Source organism: Pinus tabuliformis, chromosome X (assembly GCF_031772625.1).
Source record: "Pinus tabuliformis cultivar Carrire ecotype Pingquan chromosome X, CPIR1, whole genome shotgun sequence".
Taxonomy (NCBI): Eukaryota; Viridiplantae; Streptophyta; class Pinopsida; order Pinales; family Pinaceae; genus Pinus; species Pinus tabuliformis.
This window is the reverse complement of record NC_142308.1, coordinates 1196891815-1196905807: the sequence shown is the minus strand read 5'-3', so window position 1 is coordinate 1196905807 and position 13993 is coordinate 1196891815. Positions and strand designations below refer to the sequence as shown.

The following is a 13993-nucleotide window of genomic DNA, read 5'->3' as shown; positions in this document are numbered from 1 at the left end:
AGGTGAAATGGACCCTTCAACGAGGTTTTTCTGCCGGTTTGACCTGGTCTCCCAATGAACCGATCGGTTTGACTGCTTTCTGGTTCAAGTCAAACAGTTTTTAAAACTATGGTTGTAGCATGGTTCAGAGGACGAAATCATGGTTGTGGCTACGTTGTTTGGATGTCGGAGGTTCAGAAGGATGTGAACGGTGGTCGAGCGGTGCAAGGAGAAAGCTCGGAGGCAATTTCAATTTGGCGGTGGCGGCAAACTGCTTGTAGCAGAGGCGGAAAACCTACATGCAGCGACATGGAATGAGATTGCAACTGGCTCGAGGGCTAAGGGCGGCTTGAGGAGTTGAAAACAACTTGAGGCTGGTGGCAGAGACAAATGGTCTCGAGCGTATGATGGTGTGTGGTTTGCACAGGTGACAACCGATGACAACAATGGTGAGATTGAGGCCATCAACAATGTGTCGGGATGCGAACAACGCATGCATGTACTATGACAATTTTTTATTTTTTTTATACATGTATTTTTGTTATATAGTTTTTATTTTTTTATATTAGTACTTCTTTCTCTTTTATTTCCTTTCTTTTCTCTCTATGTATATTCTTTTTTTAGTAAATAAATTTTTTTAATAATCTTTTTTATATGATGTTTTTTTAAATCTTTTTTTGTTTGTTCCAATCTACAGCGCTATTGCAAATCTCCTCCATCGACGCTTCCATAGCCTCCCCGATAACAACAACTGCACAACCGCCATTCATCTGACGTCACAGTGATTGTCTATTGTCGCTAACCAACTACACCGCTTCCTCCAACCCTGTTACCACCTTGACCTTGTTGTCTATCTGTAGCCGCCATTGTAGTGTTGTCACTAGTGCCTGCTCCACCGCCCTAGAACTGCCATATTTCGAGTCAAAACAGTAGGGCAAAAACGTTTTTTATTATTACCAAGTACTGTCGTGGAAGAGTCGCAACCCATTAGCCCTATTTCTATCGAATAGTGATGATAGAATTATCCAAAGATGTGACTCAAATAAAAGATTTATGGTATGAATAAAAATTGATTACAAAGAAGTGATCTAATATTGAAGAAGAAACCTCTATTACTTCAACAATTGAAGTATTTATGGTATTGGATGATTAGGGTTGAACTCTTTGAACGCGCGCTTTGCAACCTTCGGCTCTGAACCCCAAGGCCCGCATCTTGTGCGATCTGCAAGCAGCGAGCGCGCCCGCCCTCTGCCGGTCTGATCCCTGCGGACTTCTGCATGTTGCGGTTGGGCCGATTTATGGATTGAGGTGCTGGATTTTGATAGTCCCGATCTTGGGGATTGAGACTATGGAGGGGTTGGGCACTCCCCAGGCGGCTCTTCCGCCTCCTCCGCCGATCTCGCCTTCTGAGGCCTTCAATCGGCTCTTGGCTGGGCTCCCAAAGAAGAAAAATGTTGAAGCTGCGAAATTTGTAAAAAAACTGGACGATATTCCGGTGATCTCCCTTCCTCCGGAAACCCCGATCCAAGTTGCTCTGTCTTTAGCCGAACGGGCTCTCATCGGCCAGTTCACTGGGCTATGGCCATCCCCAAAATCCACTGAGAGCTGGGTCAACAGAAACTGGGCGCCGTTGATCAAAGAAAGTGTCACCTCTTACTTTCTGGGGAGAGGATACTTCCTCTTCGAATTCACATCAAAGGATGACAAAGATCTGATCTTCCAAAACGGCCCCTACTTCATGGGCCCTCAGGGTTTGTATTTGAATAATTGGACCCCGGACTTCGATCCGGCAGTAGATGTGCCCAAAGCAGTCCCGGTGTGGGTCAGACTTCCAAACCTTCCAGTGCATTGTTGGAATTGGGACTCACTAAGACACATTGGAAATGCCCTGGGGAAATTTATAGACCGAGCAAATAATAAAGACCAATATGACTGTGCCAGGATCTGTGTAGAAGTAGATCTGGAGGTGGGACTACCAGAGGCCATCACAATAAAGGTCAGAAGTTGGACGCATTTACAGAAATTGGATTATGAGCAGCTGCCCTTCAAATGCCGGAAATGCCATGTTTATGGACACTTCGCCAGAGACTGCCCGACCAACAATGAGGCTGCGCAGGGGAAGGAGGATGGATGGAATCAAGTCAAGCGATCCAAACCGTATCTCAAGAATCAGAAGCCGGGAGGCCCTAATGGCAAAGGGCCTCACCAGGCCACTGCTCAGCAGATCCCGCCCAAGCCTGCTCCAGAAAATAAGTTCGATCCTCTGAGCTCGCAAACAGAGGACACCTAGGAGGTCGTGGTCCAAAAGGAGACAGAAGCTACTCAGGAGACCGAGATCCAAAAAACAGCTCCATCAGGCAAAGGTACTCCCTCAGCCTCCCCCAAAGGAACAAGTGCTGAAGACCCCAAAGGTAAGATTTTAGAAGAGGAGGAAGAAGAGCAGGAAATGGACGAATCAGAAGAGGAAGGGGAAATAGGAGAGTCCCAAACCTCGGTAAGAAGATCTACAAGAGGCCGGAAAACTGACAGGGAAAAAAGGGAGCAGGAGACTTACAAAGAAAAACTTCAGGGCAACCAACCAAGGGAAATAGTCAATCTGTCAGACCTTTCACATCTTCATATAGTATCAATAATTTTGGTCAAGAAATTGATGTCTTAGTTAAACTCTTTGGTGAGAAACCTCCGCCTGAGCAAGTCCTTGAAATCGCTAAAGACAAGGGGTTAACTTATCAAAGGAGAAATCAAAATGATAATCCGGTTAATTCTCGAAGTCTTAAATTTGGATCAGCTTCAGCTTCTGGAATGAATATTGATTTAGGAGGTTGGTTCAATAACTCTAAAGTTTTGGCCCCTGTCACCGAAATAGTAAAGATCCCCTCCCAAAGGACTAAGTTATTGAGTGTTATTAGTAGCGCCCAGGTAAATGCAACTCAAGATGAACCTCCTGAGGCTTTCTATCAGGATGCTCCCATATACTTGTAGAGTATGGATTCTGATAATAAAGAATACTCTTCATTCTTCATTACTTTGCTTTTGAACAATTTTCGCTTATATAACCGCATGCTTGACTCTGGTGCTTCCACTTGTGTGCTTCCGTTGGTGCTTCAACCGTATTATAACATATGTGCCACAGATTCGAAGATAATTGAAGTTCATGGATTGGTTAAGGACTTACAAGTCCATCTGTCTGTCTACCCTGATATCATGATTGTCATGGACATAGTTGTCGTTGATGTGCCTGATGCTTGGGGTATGTTGTTGTCTAGGAAATGGGCCTGTGATTTAGGAGGAAGCATACAAATGAACTGGTCATATGCTATGATTCCTTCCCCTAATGGTCAAAGATATCTTAAGTTAAACAAAGAGCCTGAAAGGAGAATCCATGTGGAAGATCCTAAAAGTCCCCACAATGAAATCATAAGTGAACAACCTAGCCTAGGGAATCATGCTATCCTGTCTAATTCTATCATTCCATTGGAGGCCAAGGTTGGAGAAAAAGTGGGTAATTTAAAATATAAGGTTTGGTATTTATATTTTGATGGTGCAGCATCTAAGCATGGTAAAGGTGCGAGGATTGTCTTAAAATCTCCCCTTGGTCATATTTTCAAATTTGCCTATCGGTTAGAACTGAAGCGAACAACAATGTGGCTGAATATGAAGCCTTGTTGTTGGGTATTGAATTGGCAAAAGCTTTAAAAGTTAAATTGCTAAGTATCAAGGGTGATTCAGATTTAGTTATCATGCAAATTAAAAATAGTTTCACATGTAAAAATTAGAGATTAAAAAATTATAAGAATGTTGTGCGGGATACCATGGAGTATTTTGATGCCATTAACCTTGAAGCTATCCCGAGGGAGCAAAATAGTTTGGTCGATGAGTTAGCTGTTGTTGCTTCCACCATGCAATTATCTGATAATTTAATCGAAGATAAAATTAAGATGGAAATTCTTTTTAGATCTTCTGTCCCAGATAATTCTGAGCATTGGCAGGTCTTTGATGATGAAAGACAGATTATTCACTTCTTAGACAATTTGGATGAGTTTCAGGGTTTTCAAGTAAATTATGAGGATAGACCTGATATCGATGAAGATATTTTAAATCCTACTCCTCAGAATGTTGTTGCTCTTGAGCAACACTTTGATCGGCATGATGCTGTTAAGAAGAAAGAGGAAAATAAAATTGATCCTAGAGGGTTTGTTGAAGCAAATATTGGTACATCTAAAGATCCTAGAATTATTAAAATTGGTAAAGGTACTAATGAAGATGAAAGAAAGAAATTAATAAATTTACTTCACGAGTATAGGGATGTTTTAGCTTTTTCTTACGATGAATTAAAAGGCTATAGGGAAGATGTTATGGAACATACTATTCCCTTAATGGATGAAAATGCTAAGCCATTTCATCAGAAACTTAGACAAATAAATCCTAAATTACCTCATTCTAGTGTAAACGTTTCACTAATGTCACTTTGTTCAGATGGTATTTGGAAAATGATTAAGACCCCACAAACAAACAGAAAGGCATCTGCATTTGATATAGAGATGGTGACCAAAATCCTCAAAACTCTAAAACTCAGTAAAACCAACCTGGTCTAACTCCAATTTGTCCCCTTTGAGCTTAGCAGAAACCACTGGATATCCCTTTTGCTTTGTCCAGGAGTCCATTAGCTCATTCACAGACTCTCCTGACACTTCTGAAAGGACGGCCCATAAATCTTCAGTCCTTGCATTTTTCCAAGCATATCTTTTCACGTAAGCAATGAGACCTTTCTGAAAAGGGAGCAAAACTATTAGTTTCAGAAGGCATACTTGAACTAAACTGTAACAGAGACTATCATAATGAATGAACTAGAGGAAAAAACAGATGCAGTAGAGACAACACTATAAGAACAATACAAGGGTGTATTAGACTTGCAAATAGAATTAAGAGGTCTTTCCATAACAAATGAAAATCGACGTTAATTTAAATTCTTTTCAACTCCATATCAACTGGTATATTTGAATGCATGCATGCGTGCATTAGCTCCTCAATATTGATGGTGCTTGGTCTATCACTGTAAAGCCAAATCAAATTTATTTTCCACCAATGTTGATAACATTTGTTACAGGTAATTCCCATTCTCAAGAGCCAACTATCACATGGAAATCCATCTTATCTCTGGATCTATCATGCACCAAGATGGATCAAATCATTTAAGGTGCACCTTGAGGGATTTGATCCCTCTCGAATCTCAGCCCATGATGGATCTGGAAAAAACAAATGCAGTAGAGACAAACTTCAAGGATATATATGTCATGTATCATCTTCATGTTCATAATAAAAGAACTACGGAAAAAGGCAAATGCAGTAGAGACAACAATATAAGAACAATACACGGAAATTTTAGACATGAATAGAAATTAAAAGGTCTTTGCATAACAAATGAAAATCAGCGTAAATTTCAATTCTTTTCAACTCAATATCAACTGGTATATTTGAAATCTTACATGCCTTGGCTCCTCAATATTGATGGTGCCTGATCTATCACTATACAGCTGAATTAAAATTTTGCATCAATATTTGATTTAATTTGTTACACTCGGAGTAATTCCTTTCTCAAGAACCAACTATCACATAACTACCAAGTAGTGATATATTCACTCTATTACTCTAACTAATGGAGACAGGGTCAATGTTTCATTACGGTCAATTTTCTTCTCTATCTTTTCATTCAATCTACTATCATAAAGTGAACTTAATTGATGCGACCAACCATTGTAACTATAACAATGCGTAAATTTTTCTTCTTAAGCATTATTATTTTGTTTCCTTGACTTGTTCTTTCGGACAGGCAGTAAACCATATACCTAATTTACAAGTTAATCACCCTCTACTTGGTGTTTTTGCTATCTCAAAATACTTTGCACCACATTTTATTACGCAGCACATAAACTATTCAGATTGCTGCAGCATGAAGAGTGCGTTCATGAAATGGCTTTCATTTTGTTTTTGGGTGTGACCACTACTGTTTATATTGTTTTTCTTCTGCACTTTGATGTAGGACAATCCTTACCATGTGGTAATGATGCATCACGGGAAGTGAAAACGAATCCAAAATTACGCAACTGATGACTTGCAGGAACTTGAGCAGAAAATGGTCTTGACAACATTGCACCTTTTTGCATAATCACTCAGCAAGCTGGCCAAAAAGGACAGCAACATTCACCTCAACAATATTGATTATGGGCCCACATGGAGTAGAACAGCAATAGAGTGTACTGTTAGGGCACTCCTTGTGTGACAGTTGACAGTTCAAAGCCCCAGTTGAATTTTTCTATCTTGTCTTTATCCCATTTCCATTTCCATCCTATTTCATATCCTCCTACGACCATACATTTTGTTAAGGATTACTCTTCCTACATCACCAAAGACCCCCACTCCCTAGCCCTAACAATATTATTTAGGGAAAACCATAAAATATAAAGATAAGGCAAGGTAGAGGCTATTACACACACTTGAGCAGGTGTGTGTGTGTGAGAAAGAGAGAGAGAGAGAGAGCAGGCAGTCAAGGAAAAGACATTATCCGGCAACACACAATGCGAGACAGTGATCTGTACAATTTGAGAGTCGTACAGACAAACCATACAAGCTGTCCTGCAGGTCCTATAGCAGTTTTCTGCTGTTTCTGAGTTTTTCAGCAGACTGTACAAGCTCAGTTAGAGAATTTTTTGGTATTCGTGCATTCTCTTTTGGGCAGCTAGTGGAGGTTTCCTAAGTTTTTTCGATCAACTGAAAAGCTTATTTGAAGGAGTAATCACCTATGTGTGAGAATTAATATTTATGCTTTTGTTGTATTTTCCAGCAATCTGTGTGGTTGACGCATTCTCAGAATCTTTTTATTTATGTTATTGAGTAAATTCAAGATCTAATTTATTTAATAAAAAAGCATAGGTCAACAGTTACCTAGGGTTTGGAAAATTTACCTGGTATCAGAGCCACTCTGATTAGAAAATCGAAGAGCAGCAGTTTGTGTGCAGATCAGAGAAGACATCAGGTTTGAGGAATTATTGGATGGTGCCTCTAATTTTCTATCTTCAAAGGTCAAGGGTCTCTCTTATTGGAAGAGAATGATATCTGGGACATCGTGAAAGATGCAGTGACACAACCAACAAATCTGTAGCGATTGGCAACCCACAACAAGGAGGAAGTAAAAGCCAAACAGATGATCATGGATGTCTTTAAAGATCACTTGATCCCTCACATATCCTAGAAGAACTCTGCTGAGGAGATGTTTGATGCACCAATAAGCCTCTACTAGAATGAGAATAATAACAGAAAGATGTTCTTGCAAAACAAACTCAGGTCCATAGAGATAACCAAATTTGATATCGTTACCAATTACCTAATGAAGATCACACGGATTCATGATCAACTTGCAGAAGTCGGGAATAAGGTGGAAGACACTGACTTGGTGAACAAGGCACTGAATGGATTCCCAGTTTTGTGGGAACCGTTTCTCTGATTGTGGGGTAACTATATGTAGGTGAATACTCAAATGGAGTCAGAGACCAGAAGGAAAAATGGTGACGAAAACCTGGCCCTATTCAGTCAGACAAAGGGGAAAGGAAGAGGTTTCAGTAAGTGTAAGCGAAAGACAAGGAGTCAGCCTCACAGCCAGGAAAGGACTTGAGTAAAATCAAGTGATTTATTTGTCACAGGTTTCGACATTATACATCACACTGTCCAGAAAATAAGGGCAAAAGAAAGCACCAACGGCAGCAGGTAGCAGGCTTAGCAAAAACTCAGATGAATGAGTTTGATGCCAAGTTTGAGAAAAAATTCTACCAACACTGTACAGAGGAATGTATGCTATGTGTACAGTAGGGCATCTCATCATATTACATCAGCCCGACAGTTGTTTTCCAGTCTAAGAGAACAGGACTCGGGAGTACAAGTTGAGCTTGGTGATGATGCCAAGTATTCAATTACAGGAGTTGATATTATTTCCTTCCATCTCGAGTCGGGTAACTCTTTAGACTTTAATGATGTGTTATATGTTCCAGGTCTGAAGAAAAAATTGCTTTCAATTTCAGTTATGAAAGAGAAGGGCTTTGTAATAGAGTTCAGGTGTCTTTATCAAGTAGGCAGAATCTACCGCAAAAGCAACACAAGTAATTGGGGTTAGAGAAGGAAATTTGTACATGTTACAGTGCGAATCTGTTCAAGCCCTGGTTCATAGCAGTAATAGCCTGTGTGATTCATGGCACAAGATGATGGGGCACCTGCATTATAAAGTGTTGCCTGTTTTGCGGGACATTGACATGCATTAAAGTGAACACTGGGCACTCAGTTATGCATGCACTTTTCATTAGATGGTTATTTTATTATGTAGGTTGGTCAAAATTTAAACTTTATTATATGGTACCATGGAAATTGGACTGGATACGGTACCTTTATGGAGCCATAATTATTGGAGCTTCTTCATGCACAACTTCAGGTTGTCAAGGGATTAACCACCTTGAGGAGGTGATTAAATTCTTATGCTATTTTGGTGAATTAAGTGAAGAGGTTGTTAGCTCATTGTTTTTTTATCGTTGCAATTAATCTTCAAATAGGGTCCACCCATTTGATTGCTTTGTGAATCTGCCATGGACTCTCTCCATCAGTTCACTTAGCAAGTTGCGGGTAAACTTTAAAGTAATGCACATTTATTGATTGCTTGCTATCCCCTAATCATTTTAGAATCAATTCAAGGTGCTCATATGGCCCACCAATTGGTTATTTAGCCCTCGATTTGCCCTCTTGAATTTCTATGACTCCGTTGCCCAAACAAGGCACTAGTCTCTCCTTTGTCCATCATTCCCCAACCTCAATTTGGTTCCATTTTTGTCCTAAGTTGCTACGTTCTCTTATACTCCCACTACATCCTACATTCATATTAAGTTTAGTAACTCATAGGGAAACCCCCACCAGTTAGGATTCCATTTACCATGGCCTAAAGTAAAGAGGAGAGTTGGTGAGGTGACAATGACCAACCTCCTAGTTCCACAAAGCTAGCACCCTATCTATGGAACTTTGAACTGAAGATTCTAGTTTTGTGTGGTAACAAACAGCATAACCCTACCTTCCACAATTTTAGAGCACATGCATGTTATTTCCAAATCGGATTATTTGTCAAAGATACTCAAGTGGTGGATGGATACTATCACACACCCGCCCCACAATGTGCAGACTCAAGAATTCATGTTTTATCCACATGCCTATTTTGTTGAGTGCTATAGCATCTATTTGGTGGCTCTTCGTGTTTGCAATCTTGTTACAATTGTGTTTTCAAGAACTGGTTACTTTTTCCTTGTGGCATATCCCAATGCCATTTATGGCTTTGACAAAACTATTGATATTTTTGTATTCATGCCCCAGATAATTAAATAAACAATGGCTGCAAGCCAGCAGAAATGGTTAAACCTTGGGTTTCCAAACTGACTACAAAAAAAAGTGGGCAGAAATTGAGATTATATTAGCTCTGAAAAAGATAGTGTGACCAAAGACCAAAATCAGAGACATCGTGACACCAAACAGGTTCTTCCACAGAATATTCAAAATAAATAGGATAATATAAAGGAATAATAATGTGAGAGATGATTACAATAACAATATAAGCATACATTGAATGGTCACATACTTGAATAGATATACATTTTACATATGTGACACCAGTTATTTAATGTTTCTTATAATGATTATTATCATTATTTTATGTATGTTACAAACAGATCTGAGAGGCAAAACTCTGAGAGAGACAAACAGCATGTAGGGGAAAGATGCAACATAAGATAAAATCAAAGCCCTACATTATAGTTCGTGTACATCAATTTAATAAACTGGAATTTTGGACCATTTGTTTCAGGCAACGATTAATTTTTTGCAACTTGAGAATCATTCTTTATTTTTGATGTGTATATATAGAACTATGTTTCAAACAATGTTGATCATTGTCGTACTTATTAAATGATATTCATTCATGTCCAACTTTCACGTTAAACCAGTCTTATTTTACATAACTGAAATCAAACTCTAGGGTCATGTAATGTCAATAATCAGGCAAATAGAATCTGAAGCCCATACAACAGGCAATTAAAAAGAAGAAATGAATTTAAAATATGTTTGAATATTGTTATGGGAATTATAAGAACTATAATAAAGACATTTATTATCTATTATTTCCAAAATAACAAAGAGTTTTGTACCCTCACCTGGAAAACAGAAGCTCCAATGTAGCTTTCGAGCATACGGATAATAGATGCTCCCTTTTTGTAGCTTATAGCATCAAAAATCTCAACAATTTCACGGGCATGACCCACCTCCACCTAATTTAGTCGAAGAAAGATAAGAATAAGAAGAATCAAAATTATTTCACCACGAGTATTTTATAAAAAGATTTCCTATATCTAGCTTGAAACTTTATATAGTAAGGATTAACTTAACATATACTAAGAACTTTGTGAAAACAAATGCAATGCACATAGATCGAAAGAAAAATAAATAATGTGTCTGAGTACATCTGAATTCCACGATTATGAAAGTTGTAAATATGAACCGATATAAACTATTAAAGGGAATCAATAAGTTACGACCACCAAATGTTGGATAGTCACGTGTTTCACATAACTTATCCACTGGATGCCAAAAAGAAGAATCGTGCATACACAAAACAAACTTGCACGGAGAAAGAGACTGTGTATATTATTCAATATGTCAAGCCTCAAATTATGACAGCAAACTCACACGTCTCATGAGAGAGACTATCACCCATACCACCAATTAGCATTAGCCTAAGACATATCTAAAGCCTAATTAGCACTTTACATGCCTAAAATTTGTTAATTAATGTGACATGTGACATCATATCCTAAGTGACTTTCTCATCTAATTCCAAAACCTAGCAAATACAACAAAATTACCATTAGAATATACTAACTTCACCCTCCCTTCATCATCATATCATAAACAAAAACTTGTGCCAATAAATTACACTGAATTCATATCTTTCAACCAACCATTAAATATGATGGTGCTGAAAATCATTGTTGAAAATTTGGCAGCTCAGGGATGAAATTCTAAAAATAGAACTTCTAAAAATAAAATGTCAAAAAATAGAAAGCCTCAAGTATGACTTTCTAAAAATAGTAAATCACCTTGCTTCAATTGGTAATCAAATATAGATGATGGAAAATCACTTAACTTATTCTTAATCAATCTTAATTGTTCAATTTTTACTTAATCATCAATATTATCATTAATATTATTATTATTACTATTATCCTTTATGATACTATTACATTATTCTTAAAAGGAAATGCATGTCTCTCAATCATGGCACTCAACCATGTCATATGTAACTGTTAAAATTGGCAACTAGGGCCAAACTCCATGTGGGTCATCTCATTTATGGCAGCTGATATTTTTTTTGGATCCCTCTCATCAAGAGGTGTAGGATTGATCTGAAGTTCATCCGATTCCGATAAGTATTCATGGAGTTATGAATTTATTTGTGTTATAAGACAATTCGCCAAGGTCGGCCAGCAACCAAATAAACCCCTCATGTGTTCAACGTTTTAGTATAAAAGGGGATGACTTGAGAGCCATTTCACACAACTTCTCTTTTATTTCTCTCCACTTGTCTTGGGTTTTAGTGTGACAGAAATCTAGGAGGAAGTAGCCCTAACACAGTCCTAAGGAGGATGATCTAGCTCTCAACGCAGTTATGGAATAAAGATCTAAATGCTGTCCTAAAGGGATCATGACACCTAGCCGCAGTCAAGTAAGTCTATCTATGCTGCTGTCTAAGGAAGACCCACACACACAATCCCTAACCGCAGTCAAGGAGGGTTAGGTGCCCTAGATAATGAGTGATGAGTCATCCATCCCATACGCTGTCCTAACTAGGCTGTCTAAAGCCTACCGCAGTCAGATTAAGAAGGCCAAGGAGATTCTGGACAGTGTGATATTAAGGAGGTCGAGCAATGGACGTATTTGAGGATTGTTCTCTTGTGTAACAGGCCGAGTAAAGGGATGACTAGGCAGCAGCTAAGGCAGCATTCCAGCGAGGGTTTGAAGGACTGTCTCAAGGCCATTTCAAGTAACCGTATTATTGGAAGGATGGCCATGAAGCTTTGCTAGAGGGTCGAGGCTAGAAGAGACTGTTTAGAGGTGGGCAAACCCTTAACCAGGTTGCTGCAAATCTATGGAAGCTTGCTGTGAGGGCAGGGCGTGGACCTTGTAAGGACTAGAACCGCCCAGGATTATTGTGAAGGGTCTCATCTGCACAAGGAAGGGCAGCCACATCACCTTGGAGCAAATCTGGGCAGAAAAGAAGGCTGGCAAAGGGACTGTGATATGCCCTAACCAGGCCTAGTTTGCAGCAAACTAATCAGACCTCAAATCAGTGAGTTAAGGTATGTTGTCTATGGCGCTTCTTGTAGGTGTTGGATCCTAGGTGAAGATCAGTTTAGACCAGATTGTTGGGCAGTCAGTGGAGGCCAAATTGGTGGTTGTTCATAATGGTATGTTACATGGGACAACAGCAACAGCAAGGGTGCCTGTTGGAGCAAGGTAAATGGGATAGCTAGGTAGTAGAGCTTGGTGCAAGAAGCTATCTTAGGAGCAGCTGTCACTAACAGTGGGACAGCAATGCTAGCAGCCATGACAGCATGATAGCAGCAATGTCACAATGATGGCTTGGTTCAGCAGTGCTAAACATTGGAACAGCATGTGTGACAGCAAGGTACAACAGTGCTAAACATTGGGATAAGCAGTGTGACAGCATGGTGCAGCGATGGCACATGAGACAGCAAGCACACAATGCAGTACAGTGATGGGTACAGTCATGATAAGTGAAGCATGATGAAATGCAGCATAGTGATGATGGGTGCAGCATGGTGCAGCACAGTGAGGTGCAGCATGATGACGAGGTGCAGCACAACGATAGGTGAAGGAGTCACCTTGGAGAATCAGTTGAAGCAACATGTCTTCAACTGATCTCCTGTATCATCTTCTTAGAGATGATCTATGCTCTTATCTTGATAAGTCAAAGTGTTGACTTTTGTTGCAAATGTACTATCTCTTTCTCTCTCTCTCTCTCTCTCTGTTGAACTATTGAAGAACATATAAGAAGAATTGATGAAGGGTTTCCCCACATTGGGGTTTGTCCCTGGCTAGAGCCACATCTTGTGTCCTCTTGTCTTGGCTTGTCTTATGCGATTTATGTTTATGTTCTATCTGCAATTTACTTTAATGCTGATGTGATTGCTAATCTGGAAAAGATATTGAGCTAACTGTGAAAATTGAAATAAATTGCTGCAAGCATAAAACATACCTAAAATTTATAGTAACTCCCCTCAATTAATGCATATGTTACTCTCTCTCACTTAATGGATACATTACACTCTCTCTTCCGCACTCATTAAAACTTGTCATAAAATATTCCTCTTACGCACTCTTCAATGCATATGTCACATTCTCTCCTTTATGGCATAAGTTACTAAGCCATGCATTTATCTCCTTAATGGCATGAGTTACACTCCCTAATTGGTATATGTAACTCTCCCTCAAGGTGTGAGTTACTCCTCTTTTATGATTCAAACCCCTTGCTCCTCTTATATATATATATGCCTCTCATCCTCTCTTCTTACTACTTGTGCATTGTGAAAGAAGAATTTGAACGTGAGAGAGAGTTGGAGAGAGTTGAAGAAGATTGTGAGAGAGAGACTTGGAGAGTAAGAGCAAAACTTGGTGACCCAAGGTTGATTGAGTGATTTAGTGTTTCAATGTTGATTTAGTTGAAAAGAAGGTCGATTCAGTGTGTCTATTTGTTACTGCTATCAGTGATCTTCATGCTACAGCTTATTCAGATTTGGGTGAACTTACTCATTTTCTTGATCTCTCATTGTACTCTGTATCTTTGTTGAACAATTGATTTCTAATAGAAGAAGAATTTGGCTAGGTTTTCCCCTTGCGGGTTTTGCCCTGGTTATTG

General features: G+C 39.2%; 1 pseudogene across 1 annotated transcript in view; it reads right to left on the bottom strand.

The window, feature by feature from the left end:
- LOC149144243 (aminopeptidase M1-like) overlaps positions 1-13993 on the bottom strand; it is a 112791-nt pseudogene that overhangs the window by 30641 nt on the left and 68157 nt on the right. The window contains exons 10-11 of the transcript XR_016264010.1: positions 10212-10325; positions 4566-4748 (exon numbers count right to left, since the gene is read on the bottom strand). The product of XR_016264010.1 is annotated as an aminopeptidase M1-like (transcript). The remainder of the gene's footprint in view (positions 1-4565; positions 4749-10211; positions 10326-13993) is intronic.